This window comes from Notolepis coatsorum, assembly GCF_963971535.1.
Source record: "Notolepis coatsorum genome assembly, chromosome: 6".
Taxonomy (NCBI): Eukaryota; Metazoa; Chordata; class Actinopteri; order Aulopiformes; family Paralepididae; genus Notolepis; species Notolepis coatsorum.
Window position 1 is genome coordinate 110,717,040 of NC_140170.1, and position 12,917 is coordinate 110,729,956.

Genomic DNA, 12,917 nt, shown 5'->3' on the forward strand with positions numbered 1-12,917 from the left:
CATTTCTGAGTGCCTTACCATTCACTCATTGATTGATTGATTGAAAACTTTATTAACAGATTGCAGAATACAATACAGTACAGCCAGTGGTGCAGTGGCAAATTGACAGTAGGTCAAACGCTCCACGCGCGTGCGATGTAAAAAGCGATTGCGCGTACTTCAGCCTCAGTGACCGAGGTATAACGCCGTTATACCGAGTTATACCAGCACTGCACCACTGAGTACAGCTCAATACACAACTGCTACGAGGATGAAGACCAGAAAAGACTTTCGTCTTGTTTACGATAAGGGTCCTCCATTTTCAATTCATCAAAACATTTAGAGACATACAAATATACAGTACTATGTAAGAAAGAGAGGACATCATAAAAATAGAAAACAAAAGGAGACTGGGTGGGGGGATTTTGACATTCACCGGGGCCAGTTTCGAATTGCACATCCATTTAGAATGCTTTGACTTGGTTCTGTCATTTTAAAACCCCTCTCCATGCTGTTACGTCAAAGGCAGGCTTGACCAAGGTTGCAGAGAAGCACCTACCACTTGTGAGCAGGATTATGAAACACCAAGGGTCAGTGGCGGTTCTACCCTTTTTAGGGGGGCTGAAGCCACACACACTCTCTCTCTCTCTCTCTCTCTCTCTCTCTCTCCTCTCTCTCTCTCTCTCTCTCTCTCTCTCTCTCTCTCTTCTCTCATCTCTCTCTCTCTCTCTCTCTCTCTCTCTCTCTCTCTCTCTCACACCTTTGTAAAACACTCATGAGACAAAAAAAAAAGCCTTTGAAAACAATATGTAAAGATATATAAGATGGTATATATATACATATTGTTCACACTATGAGGCATGAGACAAGACATGGTGTTTACACATTCAAGTGGTTAGGGCTGGGCGATATAACGATAACGATAATTATCGCGATATATTAATAATCGATATCGGGGGGGGGGGGTGTTGTTGTCTTTTTTGTTAAACCCAGAGACAGTGGACAGACTTGTCTTTCTTGCCTGCAACTTAAAGTAATGGCTTTGCTTGTCCAAATGACAATACTGACCAAATTGAGATTTATTTGTCTCTTGTCCATTTATTTTCTTTGCTTTCTAATGTAAAATACAGTTTGAAACCGTCTGTACACAGTAGGCTATGTGTGCTAGCAGAGCTAGTCTCCAGTCGCGAGTCACGGTGCACATGTGCGGTGGTTTGTCCACCAAAAAAGCGCCAAAAGATAGAAAAGAAACTAGCAGAGCCAGAACTATTCACCTCCCCTGGAGCCACAGCCAGCAGAGAAGCCTGTTTACTTTCGCTTTCAAACCAGCTGCAGCCTGAGAACTGGAGTGTGAGGGGATGTAACACTAAAGATGGCGGCAACGACAAAGAATCTAGGCTTTTTTTCATACCTGCAGACAATGTTTCAGCCATAGATACTGTAGATGGTCCCTCTTGCGTTTGCCCTTCACAGTCACATATTTGTCCCTTTTCTTGCAAATGATGCACAAGACTGGAAGTACAGGTCCGACAAAAGCTGGTAAGCCTGTCCTGGATCGAAGTTTCTTCAGAGGACTTTCACTAAAAAGGTTCTGGCTCTGGCTCTGCTTCCACATCTTGAGCTGCAGAACACATAGCCCGTTTCGCAGCTGCATCCAAGCGTTTTTTGGTCAATAAAACGCCTATAGCAAGTAGCGTGAAAACCAGCATCCCCGGGAACATTGGCAAACTCGATCTCTAAACAATGTTTGTATGCATCTGCAATGATACGATTCTCTCCTGGCAACTTAAGCCACCGCTCAACGGAGTTTCTATATCTATCCCACCGTGTCTGTGTAAAATCTTGTACACTTTCTTTCTGAACGGACGTGAGATGCATATAACATTGTTTTGAAATCTTTTTGCGAACTTTAGAAGGTGTTTTTTCTCCATTTTCGTCGTCTTCTGTACTCGTCGATGAGTACTGCCTTTCAGTTGCTTCCATTACTACTGTTTACACAAATCTCTTGTTGTCTGTAACATGGCAACAAGGAGAGCTGCTATTGGTCTAGCGCAAGATACGTGACCGAACTCGCACCAATTGCGTCAGATAAAACTCTGCAGTGACCAAATATCCGTTTGCGAGGAAAGATCTAGTCCCGACTTTACGAAAATGATTACGCAAACTGTGCTATTTTGTCAATGGAGAACTTTTTGTTCCTAAATCTACACCAATCGAATTTTCACCCAGAGTGAACATTTTGTAATTCGCCGAGGTGGGAACGGGATGAAACGATACAGCCTTCACCTTACGGCCTAATAGTGTGTGTCGCGATCGCCGTATCCTTATAACTATGACTGTAACGGTTCCAGGGAAGACAATGGAAACAGTGGCCACAATGTCAATTGTGGTCACAGTAGGAACAGTGATATCCTACCTGGTCTCCTACCTCCCTCTAGTGGCCAGATGACCCAAATGGTGCTGGCAATTATCCCACCGATATTGACTATATTGCTAAATATATTTAATGTTATTTTATGGTGTGTGATATTGAATGACCCTTCCCTTGTGTGATGTGTTTCCCCTGTCTGCTTGTGGTTTTGTAATTGCTTTTGGGATGTCCCGCGATGATGTCGGGGAGTTCGCGACCCTCTCTGCGCCACCCCCTATCTCCCTGTCTCCGGCTGTCCCTGAGCAACGACCGTAGTGTTGAATGTCCTGTGACTAAGACAGGGAGGACGTGACCCTCTTTGCGCCGCCCCTGTGCCTCAAATAGATCCGCTATCAACTCTATCTTTAATTTTTCAAAATGTTCAGTTGCTATCGCTATTAGCTCTATCTTTAATCTTTCTAGCTTAGGCTCTGCAGCTAGTCAGGCCTCCCCAGCTAGCACCGTCCCCACTGCTAGCTTAGGCTATGCAGCTAGCCAGGCTTCCAAAGCTAACCCAGCCCCCACTGCTAGCTTAGCCTCTGCAGCTAGCCAGGCTTCCCCAGCTAGCACAGTTCCCACTGCTAGCTTAGGCTCGGTAGCTAGCCAGGTTCAACCAACTAACCTTTCCCCCACAGTGAGTCCAGGCCCCACAGTTAGCCTAGCCCCTGAGGCTATTATTGCTAACAAGGCCTCCACAGCTGGTCCAGCTTCAACGCCCAGCTCAGTCTCTACACCTGGTCCGGCTGCAACGCCGGCCGCCACTGCTCCCCTTCCGGCCTCCACACCCAGCCCAGCCTCTTCAACTGGTCCGGCTGCAATGCCGGCTGCCGCAGCTCCCCTTCAGGCCTCCACGCCACACCTCGTCGCCTCAACTGGTCCGGCCTCCACGCCCAGCCCAGCCTCTACGCCTGGTCCGGCTGCTACGCCGGTCCTTGGCTCCTCGACTGGTCCTGGCTTCCCCTCTGGTCCAACCCTACGCCGTGATCGACGCCCTGGTCCTCGCCGTGGTCTTCGCCGTGGTCTTCGCCGTGGTCTGCGCTGGATCCCATTCTGGGGGTTGTCGCTGTCGCACCTCCGTGCCGACTCCCCCGATCCGGTTCCTAGTCCGGCGACGGGAGAGTCCCTCGTCCGGGATCCTGCTCCGGGGTCCTTACCCTTGCCCCATGTCAATTGTGGTCACAGTAGGAACAGTGATATCCTACCTGGTCTCCTACCCGGTCTCCTACCTCCCTCTAGTGGCCAGATGACCCAAATGGTGCTGGCAATTATCACACCGATATTGACTATATTGCTAAATATATTTAATGTTATTTTATGGTGTGTGATATTGAATGTCCCTTCCCTTGTGTGATGTGTTTCCCCTGTCTGCTTGTGGTTTTGTAATTGATTTTGTGTTTAGTGGTTGTTGTGTGTTTTAGACTGGCTTGGCCAGCTGTGGGCCACTTGTAATTAGTCTGGGTATATATGTGTGTTAGGTCTGCTTCCCTGTGTGGTGGTGACATTCCTCCGTTAACCCTGTTCTTGTCGACGTCGTCCTTGCCCTGTGTTGTTGTACTGTCTAAGTAAGTTTATTGTTCTGTTTTGTTGCTTGTTTGTTTTCGAGTTCTCAGTTCGCCTTTTATGTTCTTTTGTAATTTACCTTCGCCCGTCTTTATGTTGTTTATCATCAACCACGTTACTTGTGTTTTGGTCTTGTGACCTAGTATCGCTCTCACGGTTCTCATAATAAAAGGAACACAGTGTTTGAGAAGAGCAAACTGCCGTCTTCGTTTCCTCCTTCTACTCCATTCCGCATATTGCGTTCTCCTCTCCTTCCCTCGCCACCCGATCGTAACAGAATGTCACCACCATTAAAGAACCCAGCGGGACCAGAGTGACAGGGACAATGACCATCATCAGTGGCATGATACATGATGGGGATTCAGATTCAGATTCAGATTCAGATTCCTTTATTAAGCCATTTGTGTAAAAACACATTGGTAATTGTTGCAGCAATACAGTTGTATGCATCCCTCGCCACCCCATCGTAACAATGACGCGCATTATTTAGTAAATCCATAGGCTGAATACAGTGTCGGCCGGTGGGTGCTTCGCCACTAGGGGCGCTATACCAAACATTTTGCAAACATGTACAGTACCCAACAGACTCATGGCAAGACGTGAGCGATTCGACTCACGCTCACAGCAATGAATCGGCTCTTATGAACGAGTCGCTCAGCTGTTACTACAACAACACACAACCAGTCAAATAAAGTATAGTCTAGACTCTAATTCACAACTTGAAACACAATATATAAATAGAAAAGTTAGAAACAAAACTCGCCCCGTTTCCAAACACAGGCAGATCTCTCCACTCTCCTTCTCTCTCTCACACACAGCGCGACGTGGAATCGATTCGTTACACAATCAGACCTATTATATACCAAGAATAACTTCAGTATGAGTACAGGGCTGTACACATATTTTGCATATTGTTAAACGAGCCAAGGCTAGCTATTAAACTATCGATATGAATCGAAAATCTGGGACCCTGATGTAAACAAGACAAACGTCTTTCTCTGGTCTGCATCCCCTTAACAATTGTGTGTATTGAGCCGTACTGTATTGTACCCATTCTGCAATCTGTTAATAAAGTTCTCATTCATTCATTCATAGACGATATTGAACAAGCCATAATCCACGTATTTTCAATCCGAGAGAGCTGCAGTAGTTAAATCAATGAGCCATCGACACAGTCAGTGTGGTAACGTTATTATTGCATCCAAGATTGATACACGGCTGGCTAGGCAGTTGGTAGTCATAGTCTTGTGTTATAAAATAAATAAACAATCAGCAATGTCTCGCTTCATGAATGGCCAGCAGTAGCCTAACAGTACTGCTCCTAAAAAAACTATTTACAAACGTTAACGTTAACCACAGAGAGAGAGAGAGAGAGAGAGAGAGAGAGAGAGAGAGAGAGAGAGAGAGAGAGAGAGAGAGACTCACTGTTTAGTTGACACGTCCAGGGCTTGCCTTGATAAAGTGTATAATCCACTGTTGATGTACAGTATTCCAGACCACTGTCCACTGTGTCCAGACTGCATCCGCCATATAGCTTGTTAGCCAAGTGTTAGCTTGTTAGCAGTTGGTCACACAACACAAGTACTTCATTCCTTTGTCCATTTCCGAATTCAAACTACCTGGCGTTCTATCGCCATGCTCTAAGACAAACTCTAACCTTAACCAACTTTGAAAGAGTGCCTAAGCTTAACAGTCTAAAGAACTTGCAGTCACGGCACGCTCAGCTGCATGCATCTCACAACAACACAAATCTCTACCACCAACGGAGGACCAACCTAGGAATAACCTAGAATTGGAACATTAGAAATTGGATTCGGCCAATCAGAGATCGTCTCCGCGAAATGCGGCTACAGAAATTCTTGACGCTACTGGCTAGACCGCTTCAAATCGCGCCCGGATTCCAACATAATAGTCATATTTCAACGCACAACGCGTTATGCACTGATTGGCTGTGACGGATACAGCGATCAAACTGTGACGCACACTCAGAGCGCTATCGTGTCTAGCCCGGGCGCGTGTAGCTTTATGCCAAGCAAGCAGTGCAAAAATTTACCGTAGTGGCGTGCAGTAATGCGCCTTTCATTTTCCGCCGCCCAGCGCCCAGGTCGCGCGGAAATAGGCTGTCTATTGCCATTCTCTTTGACAAACTCTAACCTTAACCAGCTCCTTAACAACGCCTAAACTTAACCGTTCTAACCTTAACCAACTCCGAAACAATGCCTAACCTTAACCTTAACCTTAACCATGCCTAACCTTAACCATAGAAATTATATTGCCATTCTCTTTGACAAACTCTAACCTTAACCAGCTCCTTAACAGCGCCTAAACTTAACCGTTCTAACCTTAACCAACTCCGAAACAATGCCTAACCTTAACCTTAACCTTAACCATGCCTAACCTTAACCGGCGAAAGAATACACGTTAAAAAAAAATCACGTTAAAAAATATTTTCGATGGGATTCGAACTCGCCAGCAAACGAGCCATAGGATCCACAGCCATGTGGCCTTGCCAATTGAGCTATTTCTAGATACTGAATAAGGGGCGGTGACTTATATATATTGAGCTCCGCTCGTGTCGAACCAAGGCGGGATCTCATGCGCATGCGCGGGCACCTCGCGCGAGCACGCCGGCGCACGCACGCACCTGAGCGAGCACGCCGCCGCCGGTGCACGCACGGTAGCATTTGTCTGAAAAGAAGGGCGCTTTACCGCACTAGCGTGCGGTGACGAATGCGGAAGCATTTTTGCACTGCTTGCTTGGCATTAAGGAAAACGCAGCCCGGGCCGAGAAATACGAAAAAATTAAAAAAATTAAAAAAACGTGATGTCACTTCCTGCTCAGGAAAACGAGTGTTTTTTTATTTGAGATAATAACGTTATATTGTGCATTGGAAATACAAACACTTAAAATGAGTAAATATTATTCATTTTAAACATGTTTATATTATTTATAGGGCTATAAAACAAAAAACAAAAAGATACTTTTTCTTGTTCTACTCTCATATAACCAGGCAGGGCCTGAAGGGGGGGCGGCGCCCTTGCGCCCCTAGTGGCAGAGCCGCCACTGGCTGAATATGATTTATTGTCAGAATTTTAGGTATATTATTTTACATTTCAAAAGCCCCCTCTAGAAAAACGAAGCACAAAAACATAATTCAGAATGGTATAATGGGATCTAGACTGTGAGGATTATTTCAGAAAGTGAGCTGCATTTTTTTGCGAGGGCGTGGCCATGCAGGTTATCCAGCTAACTGAACTAAACCCTGCCCTCGACCAGGTTCAAACTTTTTGATCTGATGCCATAGTGATTTAAAAAATCACGCGTCGGGGAACGGAAAGGTCTGGCTTAAGTCAAGTTATCCTGAAAATTATCCGGCTAACTCAGTTAGCCAGTTACGAGGAACAGGGCCCAGGTTGGAAACCCTAAGTATTACTCTCCCCAAAACCAAGACTTCTCCCCAAGCAGAAACAATTTATGAGTAACGCATACCTACTCCCATTATGGGCGGTAAGTGTGTACACAAAGTTAAAACAGATATACACATTCTCTCCTCAAGTAGATAATGTTTTTTTTGGGTTATCAATGAATACAATTTTTTACATGTTAACTCTAGAATTGCCACAGTTATCTACAATAGCAACGATAAAGAAGTGCCAACCACATATTATTATAATAATTCATCCAGTTTTCTTTTAAGTGTTTTGGTTAATCAGAGTGTTTACCAATCGTATATTATAGTATTTTTTTGTTCCAAGTGTTATTTTTGATTACATCACTAACAAAATAATAAAAGAAAAAAGACTAATTTAATCAGATTAATCACTTTATACAAATTGAGGATTTAGTTTGAGGATATAAAAAATAATAATAATTTATTTAAAGGGGAACTATCTTATAAATGGCCTTTTTGAGTGTTTAGCATTGTTTCCTAGCTATGTGAACTTATATTAATATGATCTATGTCTCTAATTCTCATATTGGCGCATTCTTCCAATTCTCCTCTCACAATATTCACCCTCACTGAACTGAGTCATCTGAAAATGTGATGATTTGTGATGTCAGAGAGACACCGCTGCATGATAATGGCGAGGTACATGATGAGCTGCACACAGTGGTTGGAGCCCAGGCTCAAAACGGCTCGAGATCTTGAGGTAGAAAAATGCTATTTTTGAGGACTTGATTAGAAATACAAAACAATGAATACAAAAAATATATATATTATAGAGGTGTTCCATAGACTCACAGGAATTGTGTAAAAGTGCCCAAATAGTGAAAGAAATAGTAAAATAGTTCCCCTTTAAATAAATTAGAATTATTATTATTATTTTTTTTTTTTATTAAAAACCCTGACAAAGTTTGAATCACTTTATTCAAATTGAGGATTTAGTTTGAGGATAAAAATTTTTTTTTAAAAGAATTTATAAAAAGAAATTTAATTTTTATTTAAAAATTTTAATTAAAACCGAAGGTTCGAACGTCCATTCGAAGAACCCTGACGAAGTTTGAATCCCAAAAACAGGCTTTGGGGACAGCCTTACCAAACATTATTTATATTATTCAAATGGGCCTCAAACATGTTCCGTTGTGATGTCACAGTTACACAGTATGATGTCATAATCAAACATTCTAGAACATTTGTGTTCTATATATATTCAACAATTCTCCAAGAGATAAGTAGGGTGGCGAGAGTAGGGGAGGGGGGATGTAAGGGGGTGATAGCTGGGGTACCGGTCGAGGTTACAGTAGAGCAGCTGGTGGAAAAGCTAAAGGAGAACGGGCGTAATGGCATAGTTAAGAGTGCAGAAAGGATGAAGAGGGGAGCAGAGAGGGCAGTGACGGAGACGGTAGTGATTACGTTTGAGGGTGGGGTTGTTCCTAGGGAGGTGTTTGTAGGGCGTAGGATGTATAGGGTTAGGGCATTTGTCCAGAATCCTCTTAGGTGCTATAGGTGCCAGGAGTTTGGCCATATAGCTACCACGTGTAGGAAGGGGCTGAGGTGCGCTAGGTGTGGCGGGGAACATGAATATGGGAAGTGTGGAGAGGGAGTGAAGCCGAAGTGCTGTAGTTGTGGTGGGGAGCATAGTGTAGCGTTTAGGGGGTGTGAGGTGATGAAGAAGGAGGTCGCGGTTCGGAGAGTGAGAAAGGAGGGTAAGTTGTCGTATGCTGAGGCGGTTAGCAGGGTAGGACAGGGCAGTCAAGAAAGGGTGCAGGGGGTGGAAGGAGGGCATGTGGCAGAGAGGGTAGAGCAGGTGGAAAGAGAGAGGGGAATGGAGGAGAAATTAGGTATTGTGGCCTTCGTGGCAGGGGTAGTTACTGGTATGGCAGAGGCTAAGGGTAGAAACAGCGATGGTGAAGATGATTGTTAGGATAGCGGTTCAACATCTGGGATTGGAAGGTCTGGGCTGGGAGGAGGTGTATAGCGAATTGGCTGAGGGGGCTGAGAGGGACAAAGCAGCCCAGAATAAGATCGCAGGGGGCAAGGAGGGTCCCGCGGAGGGGGGCTCAGACAGGAAGTAGCAGCATTAGCTGCACTCCAATGGACAATGTAGTTGATGACGGGGTCCAGTAGAAGGAGAAAAAGACGGTGAAGAAGGAGAAGAAGGAGAAGAAGAAGAGCCCATAAAAAGAATTGCGGAGGGCAGTAATACGCCATGATGCGTCTACACTGCCGGAAATTCAAATAAGAAGAAGAAGAGAGGGTAAACAACAAAAGTTGATTTACCAGAGACCATACTATGGAGACCATACTACTAGCGTAGTATAAGAACTGAGGAGGTCAGTAATACGTCATGTTACGTCTACACTGCCAGAAATTCAAACGAAGAAGAAGAAGAAGAAGAAGAAGAAGAAGAAGAAGAAGAAGAAGAAGAAGAAGAAGAAGAAGAAGAAGAAGAAGAAGAAGAAGAAGAAGAAGAAGAAGAAGAAGAAGAAGAAGAGATCTCATTGTGCATCTTGAGACAGGATAGATAGACTGTCTATCCTACAACACATAGACTGAAACCTGCATTTCTCAACCAAGGTGCCTTGCCTACCGTTTTGCTGTGGAAAGGTGAGTGTCCACAACGGCTAGCTAGCTGTTCTACTTGAATACTGAATGTTAATATTGAATCAGACAATATTGAATACTGAATGTTAATATCAGACCATATTGAATACTGAATGTTAATTCAGGTTGACAGTTGACATCATTTGACAGTTGACAGGGGTCTGGAAAGTTGATTTAAAGGGGACATGCATTATAAATGCCTTTTTTCTGTGTTTAGCATGGTTTTATAGTAATACAGGTTAGTATCAATGGGTCTGTGTCTCTAATTACCATATTGACTCATCAGTCTAGTCTCGAGTTCACGAGATCTTCCCTCACTCAACTAAACTGTTCTGATTTGACGGTTTCTGTGACGTCAACATAGCATTGATCTGCAGTAACGCCCCCTCTATGGTTGTAGTACAGAGAACGAGCGAGAGGGAGAGAGAGAAGAGAGAGAGAGAGAGAGAGAGAGAGAGAGAGAGAGAGAGAGAGAGAGAGAGAGAGAGAGAGAGAGAGAGAGAGAGAGAGAGAGAGAGAGAGAGGGACGGCGGGAGGGACTGCAGAAGTGTGTGTAATGTGTGTGAGCCATCTCTCTCCCTCGTCGGGGACACACATACACAAACTTGACTGCGTGTGTGTCTGGGACGTAGGCATAGTGTAACCCGACACAAACGGGGTTTGACAGGCAGAGAACTAGCGAGGAGAGGGAGGGAGGGAGAGAGAGAGAGGGAGAGAGATAGATAGATAGAGAGAGAGAGAGAGAGAGAGAGAGAGAGAGAGAGAGAGAGAGAGAGAGAGAGAGAGAGAGAGAGAGAGAGAGAGAGAGAGAGAGAGAGAGAGAGAGAGAGAGAGAGAGAGAGAGAGGGACGGTGGGAGGGACTGCAGATTGGGGCGGATTTAGGATTGTAGGAGATCCAGGGCTTAGCCCAGATACTTACTTCGACACCACAACCTTTAATGTATACCACCACCTTAAAGCGGACAAAAGAACACTTAAATTCACACCCTTTAATTAATGAAGCAAACTATAATAATTTATTATTATTATAATAATAATAATAATAATAATAATAATAATAATAATAATAATAATAATAATAATAATAATAATAATAATAATAATAATAATAATAATAATAATAATAATAATAATAATACACTGTGTTTGTATAGCACCTTTCATACAAGAATTGCAGCTCAAAGTGCTTCACAGCAGTACAAAAAGACAGGCATAAAATGAGCACAACATTGGCAGATCAAGAGCAATGCATAAAGTGCAGACATAAAGCATAAAATAGATAGCAGTAAAATAGACAAAGTCAAGGTAAGATATAGAACATTAAATCACATAGTTTTTCATATTAGGATCTAAGATCTAGGGTTAACTCGCCGAACGTTGAGCGCCAGGACCCCCGAAAACCAGAGTATAGTCGGGTTTTCATCGTTGTTTCTTTTATTCGATATTTCCATTCATAAAGACATGCCGGCAGCCTGTGTTATTATCACTGGGGATGGGTCTGAGATCTCAAAAGTCCAATACCGCCGCCTTGCGGCCGCTATTACACTCCATTTGAAAAGATGTGGCTTGGTGTCTGTCATTTTGGAAATGACACCAGATCACCCTGAAACTACACTCATATTCACGACGGTATAAAACGGAAATGTATGGATGGAAAAATTATCTGTTTTTTGCATCTTGACTGGAAGAAACTCAATGACAATCGACTATATTATTAGATCCATAGCTATAATATATAATATAGCTTTAGGCCTGCAAACACAGCCACGTATCCCCATGTTAAAAGGCGCTGGCCTTTCAACAGTAACAGTAAACAGCGCCATCTGGCGCTGAAAGTGTTAATATGCGTCTTTGTTTACGGTTTGATTATCACTGATACAAAGTAAAATAGTGCAGTGCAATAAAATAGTTAGTAAAATAGAATAAAGTAATGCAATAGTGCATTGCAATAAAATAGTTATCATCGTATTTTTTCGGGAGGCAGGTAAGGAGTGCATTACAGTAGTCGAGTCGGCTTGAGATAAAGGCATGGATCTGGTTTTCAGCGTCCTTTTGATTTATAAATGGCCGTACTTTAGCTATGTTTCTAAGGTGGAAGAATTATGTTTTTGTCAACTTGTTGATTGTGATTTAAAGCTTAGGTCTGAGTCTACCATAATACCAAGACTTAACTCACTCAAATACAGTTAGCAGCTGGATAGACTACAGATGGAAATTAGCTTCTGCTAAATCTGGTGCAAACATATTTTCATGTAACAATTGTCCAAACAAATTTTTTTTTTTTTTTAATAGATTCAGGGCTTTTCAGAAAACATTCGGGGCTTGAGCCCAAGTAGCCACCCCCTAGCCCCGTCCCTGTGCAGAAGTGTGTGTAATGTCACGAAAATGTGAGTCTCTCTCTCCCTCTCTATCTCTCTCTCTCTCCCTCTCTTTCTCTCCCTCTCTCTCTCTCTTGAACGCAGTGAGCGCTCCGTAATATGATCATGATCATTATGATCGACTGGAATAAAAAATAATAATAATAGGTTTACTACTTACATACTGTAGTTGTCTCCTTAATACTGTAGTTGTTCATTAATGTTACCTAAATAAATGTCATAAGTAAATTATATAGAAACCAAAGGTTAAATGACTGATATGCCACCAATGCCATGCAGTGGAAAATTCATAAAACTGGTCTTACATAATCATTTTTTTTTAAATGTTTTATTTTTTGTAACTACTCAAATACATGATTAGATTACATTATATTTCATGAGATTTTTTTCTTTTTGATAAGACAACCTCTTGCACTGCCTATTATTTCACCATCAATCGACCCGTGCGGCATGCGGCGGAAGTGCGCAATTCGGGATCATGTGACTGCTATAGTGGGGGGGGATTTGCAGCATGTCTTGTCTCAACTGACCGTGGTCCGCTA